The sequence below is a fragment of the Mesoplodon bidens genome, assembly GCF_964165515.1.
Source record: "Mesoplodon bidens genome assembly, chromosome: 9".
NCBI lineage: Eukaryota > Metazoa > Chordata > Mammalia > Artiodactyla > Ziphiidae > Mesoplodon > Mesoplodon bidens.
Genome location: NC_138166.1, coordinates 19,585,331 through 19,602,439, shown reverse-complemented (window position 1 = coordinate 19,602,439; position 17,109 = coordinate 19,585,331). Strand labels below are relative to the sequence as shown.

The window sequence follows — 17,109 nt, the reverse complement described above, 5'->3', positions numbered from 1 at the left end:
ACAATGAGAAGCCCGCACCCTGCCACAAAGAGTAGCCCCCGCTCGCCGCAACTAGAAAAAGCCCACACACAGCAACGAAGACCCAACGCAGCCAAACAAAAATAAATTAAAATAAATAAATTAAAAAAAAACCCACAATGAGAAACATTAAAAAAAAAATTCAGCTGACCTTTGAAGAACATAGGTTTGAGCAGCTCTGGCCCACTGAAATGCAGATTTTTCCAACAGTAAATATTACAGCACTACATGATCCAATTAAATTTTATTTTTTAACAGCTTGGTGGCAGGATCAGGACTGAATCAAACTTCTGATGACATTTGGGGACAATAAGAAATGCAGGCATGGTGCCCTTGAATCCGTGCTCGAGGTCACTGTCTTTTTCACCATTTCCAAGGGCTGTTGGTAAGTTTCTCTCAGTTGATCACCACTATTTTTGCATTCAAGTGTTGGATCTAATTGCCTTTTCAGACCACAGTTCCTGAGCTTTTGAGTGGAAAACCTCAGGCCTTAATTCTGTCCCTAGATTCCATGTTGGGAGCTGCTGTAGTTCCCCATTTGTTAGGAATCCTTCCCAATTCCACACAATTGGGAACTGTTGGTGGCAGCTGCAGGTCTCCATTTGCTCGGAATCAGTCTGCTCATACTTTGAGGTGTGCTGGGTTCAACCCCTTCCCCAGTCCAAAGTTACATGGGATGTGGTGGTGGTTACTGGCAGAGCTGGACTGGGTCCAACTTGAGAACTGAACTGAGTCTGATTTAAGAACTGGACTGGGTCTGGGTTGGAACTGGGTCTGGTTTGGACTGTACTAGGTCCAGCAGGAGGCCTTGCTAAAGAAATGGGATACTTTATATTCAAAGGGTTGAGAGCAGCACCTTCCAACACATCTGCTTATTTTATGTTTAACAATTATAGTCCTGGAAGTTGCAGATATCTAACAAGAGGGCAAGATTTTACTAAAAATCTAGAATTACAATGGTCATTTTGGGAAACATTTCAGTTAGCCAGGATTGTTCATTTAAGAAGTGCACTTGATGTCCATCGACAGATGAATGGATAAAGAAGATGTGGCACACATCTGCAGTGGAATATTACTCAGCCATAAAAAGAAACAAAATGGAGTTGTTCGTAGCGAGGTGGATGGACCTAGAAACTGTCATACAGAGTGAAGGAAGTCAGAAAAACAAATACAGTATGCTAACACATATATATGGAATCTAAAAAAAAAAAAAGGTTCTGAAGAACCTAGGGGCAGGACAGGAATAAAGACGCAGAAGTAGAGAACGGACTCGAGGACACGGGGAGGGGGAAGGGTGAGCTGGGATGAAGTGAGAGAGTGGCATGGACATATATACACTACCAAATGTAAAATAAATAGCTAGTGAGAAGCAGCCACATAGCACAGGGAGATCAGCTCAGTGTTTTGTGACCACCTAGAGGGGTGGGATAGGGAGGGTGGGAGGGAGACACAAGAGGGCGGGGATACGGGGATATAGATATATGTATAGCTGATTCACTTGGTTATAAAGCAGAAACTAACACACCATTGTAAAGCAATTATACTCCAATAAAGAGGTTAAAAACAAAGATAAATAGCTCAACCTTCCTGTCTTCAGCTACACCTGGAGAGCTGATAGGATATATTTTTGCACGTGACCCAAGGACGTGAAGCCACACCAAACAAACCAGCTCCATTTGGTTCCCAACTTAAAATCATCATGTGTCTAAAAGCTATTTTGTACAGAAAGAAGAGCTGCATGAAATCATGACCATTGTAGATAACTATGTGAGATAAGAATTTGCTGTACTAAAAAGCCTATCCTAATTTGCTGCCATTGGCATGTCATTCTTTAGGGCAGTTGTTCTCAACCAGGAGTGATTTTGCTCCCAGAGGACTTTTAGCAATGTCTGGAGACATTTTTGGTTGTTATAGCTGTGGGGTGCTACTGGTGTCTATTGGATAGAGGTCAAGGATGTCGCTAAACGTCCTATAACACATTTGTCCCTTATGACAAAGAATTATCCAGTCTAAAATGTCAATAGTTCCATGAAACCCTGCTTTAGGGGATGTCGGTTTCTATTGTGTATTTTTATTTTACTTTTGTTCTCATAAGTTTTAACTATTTGTTACCAAAAACCAGAAGTGTCACCCATTTTTGACAGAATGGAGTCATGGCCAGCAACAAGTAAAAGCAATTATAGGGAATCACTATGTTCAGATGTCTTCCTTCTCAAGATTCCCCATGGGGTATTCAAGAGATGTCTAGGACCTGGCGACTGGTACCACAAGAACTGCAGTGGGCCTTGTCTGGATTTTTCCAAATGCGAGGTCTCCTTGGGCTACCCTGTGCATTTTGACATGACACTGAAGTTGGTGTTAGTGTCTCGTGATCATTTCACTTAGCCCAGGGTGGTGCGGGCCCATGCCTGTGCTCTCCCTAATCCAGACCGAGAATATAATTTTCAGAGGAAAAGAACCTTGACTCTCAAGTCACTATCAAAATGTTTGAAAGTTAAAAAAAAAAAAGGAAGTGCACTTGAGAGCAAGGAATCCCAAACTTGACAGATAGAATGGATGCCTACTTTAATTGGTATGCAGAGGCTTACAGAAGCCTTCAAGATTCCAAAACAGCTTCATTAAAAGACTCATTACCAAAGGCTAATGAAAAATGAAAGGCACAAGAGGTACCAAAAACAAAAGACGATAGGACTTATGTGACTCTTACTGCTCCCTCCCCATTCCTTTTCACCAGAGTACTGGAGTACTCACATTGTACTAGTTCTCTGTCTGAACTGCCTTTCTACTCCAAAGAGACTATTAGAGAGTTGGCATTTAAAATAAAAAACTCCCCAAGGTCACAGCCAAACCTCCTTAGGTATCTTGCATACCTTGGTCAAAGACTGAACTAAGAGAATAGTTAAAGAATTTCCTAAACCTAGGGAGGAACCCCAAAAGTTTTTTGAAGAATTTAGAGTTATTATCAATCAGGGCTATGCCTCCAGATTGCCAGATCTTTATCAGCTTGTGCACATGCTGGTAGGACCTGGAGAAGGCCCCCAAAATGGATTCAGGAAGCAAGATGGCAAGCCCCCAAGGATGATATTCAAGATCCTCAACTGGAAAGGGTTCGAAAAATAGCAAGTAACTTCTACAAGCCATTCCTGGAGTCTTCCCTGCCTGCACTGACTGGTCTATCATTCAAACATGCAAACAAAAGAGAGATGAAACTGGCCAACTTTAAAGGCCCCTTGGAAGCCCTCTTCTTTTGGCATCCTGGGTTCCAAAAAATAAATAAGGTTACCCAGGCTGCTCTAGATGCCCTCCTTGTAAATGGATTGTCTCCTGAGATTAGTAGATCAATAAAAAGGCAGGAAATAGGATGGGAAGCCATGGGCCTGACCAAACTCATGACTATGGATGAGTGTTTTAAAAGGACCCTGGAGCAGGATCATAAACAAAAATCCACCAGGCTAATAGCTCTACAGCTACAACAGCTACCAGGGACAGAGACCCAAAATAACACGTAGGCCTTCTGCACTGCATTCCCCAGGGGGCCATCATCAAAACACTGGGTGTCTCAATTGTAATCAGCTGGGACGCTGGAAAAAGAGATAGACCTCAAAGGTCCTATGCAAATTCCTCTCAAATGCCCTCACATCTATCTCCAGGAGAGGGCCCCCATGTGGGCCCCTCCCACAGTTGACAGGGCTCCGAGGGGTTCTCTGGGAAATTATTACCAGTAATCTCCTTAAACAGCCAAGGGGAAGTCAAAATTAAAATTAACGAGAAATTTTGCCAAATTCTAGTTGATATCGGAGCTATGCTTTCTACTTTAAACCCCACACTAATAGAACAAGAAATTCCTAAAAGTAAAAAAGGAGGTTTCTGGGGGTATCTAATAAAGTTCAGAGAGAATTTTTATCTCAACCAACACAAATGACTCTGGGACCTTTTACTAAAAACACGTTCCTTTGTATATATTGTATATATGTGCTACATCTTCTTTATCCATTCATCTGTCAATGGACACTTAGGTTGCTTCCATGTCCTGGCTATTGTAAATAGAGCTGCAGTGAACATTGTGGTACATGACTCTTTTTGAATTATGGTTTTCTCAGGGTATATATACAATGGAATATTACTCAGCCATAGAAAGAAACGAAATTGAACTATTTGTAGTGAGGTGGATGGACCTAGAGTCTGTCATACAGAGTGAGGTAAGTCAGAAAGAGAAAAATAAATACCGTATGCTAACACATTTATATGGAATCTAAGAAAAAAATGGTTCTGAAGAACCTAGGGGCAGGACAGGAATAAAGACGCAGGTGTAGAGAATGGACTTGAGGACACGGGGAGGGGGAAGGGTAAGTTGGGGCGAAGTGAGAGGGTGGCATGGACATATATACACTACCAAATGTAGAATAGATAGCTGGTGGGAAGCAGCCGTATAGCACAGGGAGATCAGCTTGGTGCTTTGTGCAAGAGGGAGGAGATATGGGGATATATGTATACATATAGCTGATTCACTTTGTTATACAGCAGAAACTAACACACCACTGTAAAGCAATTATACTCCAATAAAGATGTTAAAAAAAAATTCCTTTTTTACTATGTGAAACAGCCCCAGTCAGTCTATTAGGCAAAGGTCTCCTGTCTAAATTTAAAAGACTGATGTGTTTTACCTCCAATTCTAACCTTAGAATTCACTTCACCAACCTGAACCTGCTCTTTTATGTTCCTTGCTGTCTGTCCTTGATGTAGAAGAAGAATTTCAACAAAAGTCTCCTGATTTAGTTGAGGTACCCCAAAATTTGTGGGTTACTTCTAATACTGATATTTGAAGAGTAAAAAGTTAAAAAACTATAAAGATTCAGATACACATGATTAAATTCTCTGTCAATTACCTCAATACCCATTAAAGCCTGAGGTTACATAAGGCCTCACACCCACAGTAGAAGACTTAATTGCCCAGGGGCTAATCATCTACCTGACTCAAAAGGGTTCACTGCTGTAAACTTTTGTCCTGCCTTTTTTGGCATCCCTGTAGATCCCAACAGCCAATGTCTTTTTACCTTTACTTGGAAGGATCAACAGTATACCTGGACACTCATGCCTCAGTCACTCACTGAGGCCCCTTATTTCTCCCAAGTGCTCCACTAAGATGTAAGCACCCTCCAGTCCCTGAGAAATCGGCCCTTTTACAATATGTAGATGATTCTCTGCTGTGCTCAGTAACCAAAAAGTTGCCCATAAAAGATTCCATTTATTTATTGCAACAGTTAGTTGTAAAAGGACACAAAGTCTCTAAGGAAAATTACAATTATCTCTAGACACTGTTAATTACCTAGGTCATCATCTAAGTGCTGAAGAAATCCAGCTATCTCCAAAAAGAATTGAACCAATCCAAGAATTTCCTAGACCCACAGTTAAGTTCCAGCTTCATGGATTTCTAGATCTGGCTGGTTACTGCAGGCTATGGGTTCCTAATTTTTCTCTATTAGTTTCCTATTAGCTTTCTTTTAACTTCTATGAACTTACTAAAGTTTCAGTCCCTGAACTCTTTCCTTAGGAAGATAAATATGAGCAGGCTTTTTTAAGACTAAAACAAGTACTCCAAGAACCACCTGCCTTAGGGCTACCTAACTATTCAAAACCTTTAACCTGATTTGTGGATGGAAGAGATACCCAAGTCCTGGGAATGCTCACAAGACCATGGTGATAAAACATGGCAATAAACATAGGCCTGTTGCTTATTGCAGCATTCTGCTTGGTTCAGTGGCTCATGCCTCTCCCAGCTGTCTTAAGGCTATTGCTGCAACTGTAAAGTTAGTAGAAGCCTCAGCAGATCTATCCCTAGGAAATGATGTTTATTTATACAGTCCTCACACTGTCCAAAGTCTTTACTCTGAACTGACTCAACTTTTCTCTGAAAGCAGACCAACCTCCCGTGAAATCCTTCTGCTTCCACCTCCTAATCTGCATCTTAAATGTTGCAGCATTCCTAATCCTGCTATGTTACAACCTCTCCCTGGTGAAGGGAAGCCCCATGACTGCGAGGTAATAACGTCCCATTTTGTGACACTACATCCTGATTTACGAGACACCCCTTGAACCAATCCTGATTTAATCTTGTTTGCTGATGGGTCATACTGTAGAAACAAAAAAGGGAATTTTCAAGCTGGTTACGCTATTACTACCCGATATGACCTACTCAAAAGGGGAAACATCCCATAAGTTAAATCAACCCCACAAGCAGAGCTGCATACCCTTACCCAGGACATGCCCGTTATCAGAAGACAGACTATTAATATTTATATTGACAGCCAATATGCCTTTGGGGTCATCCATGATTTGGGGATATTATGGAAACAAAGAGTTTTTTCTTACATTCTCTGGAATTCCAATCAAAAATATGAAACAAGTTAAAAGATTTTTTTTATTGTTATTCTCTTACTTGCTGAAATTGCTGTCATCAAAATTGAGGCTCATACTAAAAGGGCTGAACCTGAGTGTCAGGGAAATGCCCTGGATGACTTTCATGCAAAGATAACAGCAACAGAATCTATAAAGATTGCAGCATGTGTGGATGAAGTTCATTCTGCTTCTGCAAAAAAAAAAAAAAAAAAAAAAAGGCCCCTCATTGCCAGACTTTAGCTGTCCTGATGTCCTTGTAACATAGAAACAGTCTGCTACTGAATCAGGGAAATTAAGGTTGGCAAACAATGGCTGCAATTCAATAACTAGTTCGGAAACTCAAGACAGCCACTTGGTTCATCCCAGCTTCCTGTAAAATGCCATTTTTTTGTTTTTGCCTTCTTTCATCCGCCATAATGCATTTAGGATGACTCAAATTATGAATAGATGTTGGTGGGGAGATGTCTATAAGATTGTGAAAACAGTTTACCAGCAATATTTGACCTGTCAGGTCCATAACCCTGGAAAAACTATTTTTGTCCCCAGACCTTTTCCCTCTGGACCCTTTGAGCACCTGCAGCTGGACTTCATTCAACTGTCACCCAGGATGGGTTATCAATAAGTTCTTGCCATTGTACACATGTTTTCTGGATGGGTTGAAGCCTTCCCTTGCCGCAAGGTTGATGCCCTCACAGTAGCACAGAAATTGTTAGAAACTATATTTCCCACTTGGGGTGTTTCTTCCACAATCTCCAGTGATCGAGGCACCCACTTCACTGGGCAAATCATCTGAGTTTTAGCAAAAACCTTGCAAATGTAGGAATTATCACTACCCTTATCACTCTCCATCATCAGGCAAGATCAAGAGAACTGGATTCAAGCAGAACAAGAATGAATAACATGTAACTGATAAGGATGAATGTAACTGATAAGAATTAACTGATAAGGATAATTATAATTTTTATGACTTTGTCTTTCAAATATTGTTGGTTCTTTAATGTTTTTCCCAGATTTGAAGAAATCTTTCCTCTTAAGCTATCAGTAATATGGTAAGATATACCTTTGTGAACAAAGATGAAACATTTACTTTTTCTCCCTATCTGATCCTCCAGAATTCAGAAACTCTTAGTGAGTATTCATTCTTATTGTCATGCTCCTTGTTAATAGGACACAATTAGAAACATTGGCTATATTACCAAGGCTTTGGCTGGAATGTCCTATTTGAGAGAGGTGTGCATAGACTCAGATATGACCAGACAGCTTGGAGGAAACACTTGGAAAAATTGAGCTGGTAGGTACCTTGCCTATGGGGTTCCAACAAAGCAGTCTTAAAAAGAACTTACACAGTCAATGATAGTCTTACTGCATTTATATAAATCATCAGGCCAAGTTAAATATAAACAAATCAGTTTTACTGTGATTATCTCTGGTAAAAGATCGGGGTAATTGAGGAGAGAAGAGTTATGCTCGTACCTTTGTAGACATTAGCTTCTAGTCCTGTTAACTGTCTTTGAGGTTTTGTTATATACCTGTAAACTGGACTGGATCCTGAATTCTTCTAGTTTCCTCACATATCTGGCTAAAACTCACAAAATTAATGTTTCCAATTTTCTCCCACCCTTTTGATTTAGAATCACTAAGAACAAAGGGAGCCCTCAAGTCCCATTCTGACCACTGATCCTGCTGCAAAACTAGAAGGTATTGAGCCTTGAGTGCACACCTCACAGGTAAGGAGGACTCCACCTGACCCTTGGTCCTACACAAACCTGGAGGCCTCCAAGTACAAATGACTAGGAAGAGAACTGGCTGACATTGAGGTAGACTGCTTCCACTCAAAATGACAGATCAAGACTTTACAGTTTAGTTAAACATGAAACTTCTTTTCTTTCTTTCCTTTCCTCTGGCATTGACCTGGAAAGATAATGTCATCATCCATAACTCTCCGGCTCAGGGGGATAATCTCTGGAATTTATAAAAACTTTTAATTTCAGGTTAGGATAAAAATCTGACACCTAGCTTGAATGGGCAAATGCAACAAATTCTTGTGAATCCATTAACAGTGCCACTTTCAAGGAAATGTCTTGTGCCCTGACAAGCCATTGTCTGTGTGGCTATCATTTTCTTTGGGCCTATAAATGCCTAAATGGCTGTCACATAACCAGACAATGCCTCTTAGATTATCTAACTGTGCCCCTACCTGTTCTAGAAAGGACCTACCAGGAGGCATTCACTGTTCAGGTACCACATCCTTTGGCAAGGCCATATTTCCCTGTTGGGGAATAAATACAAATGAGAATATTATCCTGACTCTTAACTCTTAAAAGTATTGCAGAATCTGCTGCTAAAGCATTAGCTGCCCAGCAAAAATCACTAGACTCTCTGGTCAAAGCTGTTCTTGGTAATAGGATAGCTCTTGTTTCTCTTTTAGCCAAGCAAGGAGGTGTCTGTGCTGTGGTCAACACCGCCTGCTCTATCTGCATTAACACTCCTGGAGAAATTGAAACTCAGCTACATAAGATCACTGAGCAAGCCACTTGGCTGGAAAGGGTGACTCCTTTCAACAGGGTCTTTCTTTGATTGGTTTGGTCTTGGGGACCATGACTTTGGAGTGAACTCTGTAGGGGAACAAAATTTGCCACCCCAAAATGTCTCTTTAGCATGTGGATTTATTTTAACCTTATTTTAAGCTGAAAACAAGGCCCAAAAGACTCAAGAAGATCCTTTGACCTTCCCCCTAACTGCCTAAAAATGCAGACGGAGGACCTGTTCCAGGAAGGGAGTTATCCCCATAGATACCTATAGTATGAACTAGGTGTGTAGATACCTATAGTATGAACTAGGAGGAACCCAGCAAAGTCTGTTTGTTAAAACTCCTATGTGTCCCATTGTCTCTGCATAGCCCAGCAAATATTTTTTTTACCGAACATTTGCTTTTCCACTTCCATGTCAATTGCCTCTCTCCCCTTTGAGGTCCCAAACTACTACCCCCAACATCTTCTTCTGTCTCTAGCTGAAGATAGTATTTAAGATACAGGTTTCAGACATTTTGGTGAGTTATTCAGTTTTCCTTCCTCTCTCCCATGTACACATGTTATTAAACTTTTGTTTGATTTTCTCTTGTTAACCTGTGTCATGTCAATTTAATTCTTACACCAGCCAGAACAACCAAAAAGGAGAGAGGAAAATTTCCTCCCTGATAACTATAAACATTGGGAATTATCCTGTTTATTATAATCATAACAATCCCCCTGGTGCATTATATTCTCTCAAAAGCTTTAAATGCATGTTTGCAGCTGCTAACTACCAAGCAAATGATCTCCCTAAGACTGGAACATCAGAAAAAGAACAGAGAGAATGATTGACTTAAAGACGTGAACCTGAAACTGTAACCTGTGAACATCACAGGGATTAAGCAAAAACATCATGACCTCTGGATACCTCACCAAAGATAAACAAAGCTGTGAGAACCTTAGCTGAGAGTGGCACTCATACCTTAAATTTTGATCACATCTTTCAGGCTGAAAGCTTTGATCAAAAGGGGGAATTGTTAAAGAGGAAAACCATGGGCCCAAAATGGCATCACTTGTGCTAAAACTCATAACGCCAAACCTAGATTTAATACCTAACCTAACTGTAGTTTCAACTTTCCCCAGAAATGTAATCTTAATCAACCAGTTTGGAATTGTCTGGTCAGCACTAGTGAGGTAACCTGTCATGTGGGCCTTCTGTATGATAAAATGTGTGCCATTCCCTTCCCCCCAAAAAGAGATGACCTGGCCCAAAATAACCCTTTCTTTTCTTTTGCTAATAATTCCCTTGTCCCACCCTCCTTTCTGAAAAACCTTCCATTTTGTACCCCTCCTTGGAGTGCCCTCTGCTTGCTAGGTAGAATGCTGCCTGATTCATGAATGATTGAATAAAGCCAATAAGATTTTCAAATTTACTTGGTTGAATCTTGTTTTTTAACAAATTAAGAATGTCACCTTAAACTGTTCAAAGAGATAAAGGAAGGTACAAATCATAATAACAGGATCCTACAGAAAAAGAACAAGTAGATTTGCAAAAGAGGCAAAGAAACTCTACATATGAAATATCTAGTCATGAAAACAGATAAATCAACACACAGGTTGAAGAGACCTCAGAGAATTAGTCTGTTAGAAGAAAGGTATGAGAAAATCACCCTGAAAGCAGCAGTAAGAAGCAAAGATATGGAAAATAAGGTTTAAATAATGGGGGGGGGGGGAAAGAAAATAATACTATGTATTAACAGGAGTTCCAGAAACTTAGAATAAAAATGGGGAGGGGTGATATTTGAAGGAACGACAGTGGAGAAATTTCCAGATGTGAAGAACGATATAATTCCTACAATTTGCAGAAGCACAGTGAGTCCCAATCAGTATAAATTAATCTACAGATACAGCACAGTGAATCTGCAGTGCAAAAATAAATAATTTAAAAATCACCAAAAGGAAAAAGAAAGATTATCTACAGTGTAATGGCAATTAGACAAAAGTACATTTTTTCCCTAAGCAACAAAAGACTCTGGAAGACAATGTAATGATATATTCAAAGTGCCAAGGAGAAATAGAGCAGCTAGCCTAGAATTATATACTTAGCAAGTCTGTAATTCAAGAGCAAGGGTTAACTTTCAGATATAACAGAGTTTTTTTCCCATTCTAAATAGCTTACAGATGATACCAGCACACAGGATATTGAATCTATAAGTGAATTGGATTTAAGACACCACACGAATCACAGAAACTGGCAAACACTTTGGTTCATCTAAATGTGACATGACTAAAAATAATGATAATTGACCAGACTTGGAAGTTCATGAAAAAAGAAAATAAAAGCAGTGCCAAATATGGCAGACAGAGGAGGGGAGCTGGGCATTTTAAGGCTTTTGTGTCATTAGAGGACAATGCAGAGATGAATAGTTTTAGTGTTTGTAAAGTGAACCATGCCTCTTAAAAATGTAAAGTTAACCAATCAAAGAACGGAAACAGAACACACTACTTCCTGGGGGGGAGGGGAGAAAACTATAAAGAAAATGTGACTGATTCAATAGAAAGAAGAAGGAAGGAAGACAAAAACAAGCATGACAGGCTTTTCCAGCCAGCCCTCCCCTTTGCACTGTGCCTTCCCCGCTTCTGCCTACCTACCCCTGCTTTACGGAAGTGGAAGCACCGATGCCTCCTGGAAGACTCCTGTGTCTCTGCTGCAGACTGGCTGATGTGTCCCGGTACCTTGCTTCCAGAGCTCCTTTACTTTCTCACCAGAACCCTTAAATCTGTTCCTTGTAAGTGCTTCTAGCAGAGTCTTATCTAGGTGTATTTATCTATGTATTTCCTGTGTTCTTTAATTTGCTCTCGCCACTGCAAAGAGGAAGAGAAGATAGGAAGGAGGCCCAGTTGTAGGGGTCAGACAATGTCTGCTTATAGAGATTTTACTCTCCAGGTAGAAAGGGCAGGGGGCAGGGGGTGTCCTGGATGGGAAGGTAAGTAAAGACCTTCTCCCTGGAGGACCAAAGGACAGGATGAAAATTGGGGCTGAACTGTGCTCAGTGAATGGACCCACCCACCCAGTAGTTTGAACCACAAATAGCCCAACAGTCTAATGCCCTCAAAAGAGAATGAGGGACTTATATGTCATGGGTGGGGATAGGACAGGAGGAACCTTGCCCACAGACAAAGACGGGACTGAAAAGAACCAGCTGGGAATTCTTTTACCATCGAAAGTAGCTGTGTTCACAGGACTGCTGCATGTGGCCGTGCAGGCTGTGCACTGAATAACTCAGGGGTAGGCAGTCATTCACAAAGGCTATGAAATAAGTGAAATAAGACCCTAACTTCTATGGCTGCCTTGCTCCAATTTGCAAAACTACCTCCTGCCCTAAAGAGATGAGGAAGCTGTTTCTCCTCCAGATAAGCACCAATGAACAAACCCAGGGGCCTAATCATATAGCCCGACCCCCTTTAACATCATTATTACCTTTCCTTTAGCACATCCCAGGTTTAAAAGGCCTTCTGCCTTTTGTTTTGGCAGAAAATTGAGCTCAGGTTACACTGAGGTCTCTCTCCTACTGCAGTAGTACTGAATAAAATCTGTCTCATTGCCTTTAGTGTCCAGCTCTGTTTTTCTTTGACAGCCCCAGCTGGGCTATAAGTTCCATCAGGGCAAGACCATGCCTGTCTTGTACAATTGGCTATCAGAAGAGTGAAGGTGCTCAATAAATATTTGCATACTGAATAAATGAGTATAATATTCTTTTTCATTTCATTTGGACTCTGATAGTGACTTGCTCCCTTTAACTGTCATCTTGCAAAAAATAAAGTGCTGGACAAACTGATCCACAAAGGACATGAGTTAGCGTTTCTCAAACAAAATCAGCAAATAAAAAAAATGGAGTGATCTCACTGCTTTAGATTTCTTTTGTTTATTCAATAAACTATGCATGATTCATGCAAAATGATCTTTAGTTTCAAGCCTTTTTCAGTGATTTCCTTGTCATAAGGATGGACTTACACCATGATAGAGCAACAAAAGTAGCTGCTTTGACACCTACTGTGGAAGAAAGCAAAAATATTTATTGTGATGGAGGGGTAGGTAAAAGATTTCTAACCATAATCTGCCAAGAACTGCAGGAATTATTCATACCCTGAGCTAAATAGCCACAATCAGTATTCTCGTTCAATGAAACTTCATTTGTGACTACTTCAAAATAAATCCTTTGGGTAAGACAAAGAGACTTTATTAATAATTCACTTTGTGCTTTTTTCAGCAATACACACCTAAAACAATGAATACAAGCTATTACTATGTGGTAGTCAAACATGTAGGCTATTAAAGTATGTGTAACTTAAGAAAATGGGGTACAGTTTGCAAAAGGATTGTAACATTAAAATACATGAACACTTGTGAGATTGTGGAGGAAAGGATAGCACACTACATTACGGATGACTACATATAGCCATCCAGTTGAAAAGTAACGGGACTTCGTTTTTTGCAAGCAACAAAAAAGTTCTTATCTAAAAGTCTAAAAATGTCTAGTAATCTCCCTCCTGGGGATTTATCCTTACGAAGCAACCCAGAAGAAAGAAAAGAAATAATGTATGAGATGTTCACTGCAACGTTATTTGCAATATCACACAAAAAAGGAAACCAAGAGAAGACAGTCTCAATAGATTATGGAATATCAACTTACTGAAGCAATTTACAACTATCAGAATGATTAAAAGATGATGTTTCAAAATAAAAGTATTTGAAATAAAGTAAGTAGAAAAAGTAGGGAGCAAAATTTTATCTATCCTATAATTATAATCTTACAGCAATTATGAGTATATATGTACCTAGAAAGGAATATAGAAAATTAGAGATACTTTTCAATTCCGTAATCACTGTCATTAATGCTATAGTATTTTTAGTACCCACAAAACTCCAAAATATGCACACAATTTTTTAAAGATGAGAGAAGGATCCTATAGGGTACAGATCTTCACTGAAACGTATGAAAAATCTGCTAAGGCAGTGTGCATAGTACAGACTCTAGAACCAGAATCTGAGGGTTCAAATTCTGGCTCTGCCACTGACTAGCTAGGTATTCTTTGGCAAATTACTTAACCTCCATGCCTTGATTTCTCCATCTGCAAAATGGTAATCTTAGCAGTACCTACTTTTCCTTCTTAGAGTTACTGTGAAGATTAAATGAGTAAGTGCTTAAAATGGTATCTGGAGCATAACGAATAGCTCAATGTTGGCTAAGTATTATTTTTATTATTATTAAAACCCTTCTTTACATAGAAGGCTTGTTACAAATCTCTCTGAACTTTCATAAATAAAGCTTCGATCCCAGAGTTCTACACTCATTTCACATGTGCCGTAATTTAATCTCCTAAATATTTTTGGACACTTTGGCGTTTTCTTTTTGCCTTTATGTTACAATGTTAGTGAAATCTTCATGCACATTTTTCACCTAGTAGCAAGAATCTGGCATAAATATTTCTTTCCACACAAGACAGTTCTCTAGACAGAAGTCATGGAAAACAAATGCTCTAAGATTCTCTAGCCTAGCATTTAGGAGAATTGCTAAGTTTTTTCTGGAGACTGTGTGTAGGAAAAAGATTTGGAAAGTTTGTGAAGAAAATAATAACTTTAGCCAACTATGTACTACGAGTCACAAATCTACCATGGAAAACATAAAGATGAATTAATGCTGGCCTTACTATTTTTCTTACAATAATTATCCCAACAATGTGACAGGTTTACAGAAAGATCCCCATCATAGAAAGGAGGTGTCCTTCCTCCATGGTGTACACAAAGCACACTTTGCCCTGCACATTCAGGGTCTCTTCACCACACGTCACCTTTACAGACCCGTGGACTGCTGTGACCTCACCTATCACCCCCTTGAGAAAGACCCAGAAATCTGCATTTGTAACTTCCAAAACCCCCTACATTGGAGACCAGTGACTGGAACCATCTCTTCCTTTTGGATTGCCCTCTAAGTAACCACTCCCTTAACTCTGCACAGCACAAAGGAGGGACTCAAACAGGCCAGTCAAAGGAGATCTTGATGAAAAGGAACCAGTGTGTAATGAATCTGAGTCCAGTCTAGAGTAAGGCTGTCAGAACATGTTCTCAGTCTTCAAACTGGGTTTGCACACACTTCCCATTTCACAAATGCACTCTTTCCATGTTCCAAAAAACCAAAGGTATATCTGTCTCCGACCATGAATCTTACATTGACTGTGGATATAAAACCTCCTGGAAAACAAAGGATTAATGTGAACATATTCCTGAAGCTTATTTCAATCAAGGTGTTTTGGTAAGGTTTTATAACTAGTTTTGTTAAGGTCAAAGCACAGAAACACAGAGTCGGAAATGAGTATTTTAGCTCATGCTGCCAGGCTCGGTAATAAGATGTACTATCGAATGGGGCGGCAAAGTGGTAATAATTTTTAAAGACCCTGCTTCTTCTATTTTACATATGATACTCCTGAGAGAGACTCCCACAAGAGCAAAGCGAAGAGCCTGCTGCAAAATGTTGGTGGCAAAAGGGCTTTATTTCATCAGCAAGAGATTGGTAGCAAAGCTTGGGGTCTTATCTATGTAATTATCTCTGAAGGAGAATTCAAAAGTGAGATGGCTGTCTCAGCAACACGTGTGAAAACACACTGTGTGAATCTAAAAAAATAGGAAGATAAAATTTTCTGACACAGAGTAAATCTGACTTGGCTAATTGTTTGGTATATTTGGTTAAAAGTGACTATTTTACCAATTAAGTAACATTGGGACAGGAAGGAAGGGGGCAGGGCACAACCATTAAAAAAATGACGCAACCATTAAGAACAGGACATGACAAAAATTGCTTAGAACCTACCAGGCCCAAGATGGCAGGAGATTTGACTTCCAGTGGACCTTGAGCCTCATTATACACTCATGTAATACATTAGCATATGCGAAACGACACACCCACCAGCGCCATGACAATTCTATTTAATTTAATTTAATTTAATTTTGCTATCAACATTTTTTTAACATCTTTATTGGAATTTAGTTGCCTTACAATGGTGTGTTAGTTTCTGCTGTATAACAAAGTGAATCAGCTATACGTATACCTATATCCCCATATCCCCTCTGTCTTGCGTCTCCCTCCCACCCTCCCTATCCCACTCCTCTAGGTGGTCACAAAACACTGAGCTGATCTCCCTCTGCTATGCAGCTGCTTCCACTAGCTATCTATTTTATGTTTGGTAGTGTATATATATCAGTTCTACTCTCTCACTTCACCCCAGTTTACCCTTCCCCTTCCTCGTGCCCTCAAGTCCATTCTCAACATCTGCGTCTTTATTACTGTCCTGCCCCTAGGTTCTTCAGAACCATTTTTTTTTTTTTAGATTCCATATATATGTGTTAGCATATGGTATTTATTTTTCTCTTTCTGACTTACTTCACTCTGTATGACAGACTCTAGGTCTATCCACCTCACTATAAATAACTCAATTTCATTTCTTTTTATGGCTGAGCAATATTCCACTGTATATATGTGCCACATCTTCTTTATCCATTCCTCTGCTGATGGACATTTAGGTTGCTTCCATGTCCTGGCTATTGTAAATAGTGCTGCAATGAACATTGTGGTACATGACTCTTTTAGAATTATAGTTTTCTCAGGGTATATGCCCAGTAGTGGGATTGCTGGGTCATATGGTAGATCTATTTTTAATTTTATAAAGAACCTCCATACTGTCCTCCATAGTGGCTGTATCAATTTACATTCCCACCAACAGTGCAAGGGGGTTCCCTTTTCTCCACACCCTCTCCAACATTTACTGTTTGTAGATTTTTTGATGATGGCCATTCTGACTGGTGTCAGGTAATACTTCAGTGTACTTTTGATTTGCATTTCTCTAATGATCAGTGATATTGAGCATCCTTTCATGTGCTTGCTGGCAATCTGTGTATCTTCGCTGGAAAAATGTCTATTTAGGTCTTCTGACCATATTTGGATTGGGTTGTTTGATTTTTTGATATTGAACTGCATGAGCTGCTTGTATATTTTGGAGATTAATCCTTTGTCAGTTGCTTCATTTGCAAATATTTTCTCCCATTCTGAGGGTTGTCTTTTCATCTTGTTTATGGTTTCCTTTGCTGTGTGAAAGCTTTTAAGTTTCATTACGTCCCATTTATTTTTAT

General features: G+C 39.8%; 1 protein-coding gene across 2 annotated transcripts in view; it reads right to left on the bottom strand.

Annotated features, from left to right (window-relative positions):
- HECW1 (HECT, C2 and WW domain containing E3 ubiquitin protein ligase 1) overlaps positions 1-17,109 on the bottom strand; it is a gene marked incomplete at both ends in the record, with an annotated part of 546,121 nt that overhangs the window by 352,007 nt on the left and 177,005 nt on the right. The window lies entirely within an intron of this gene.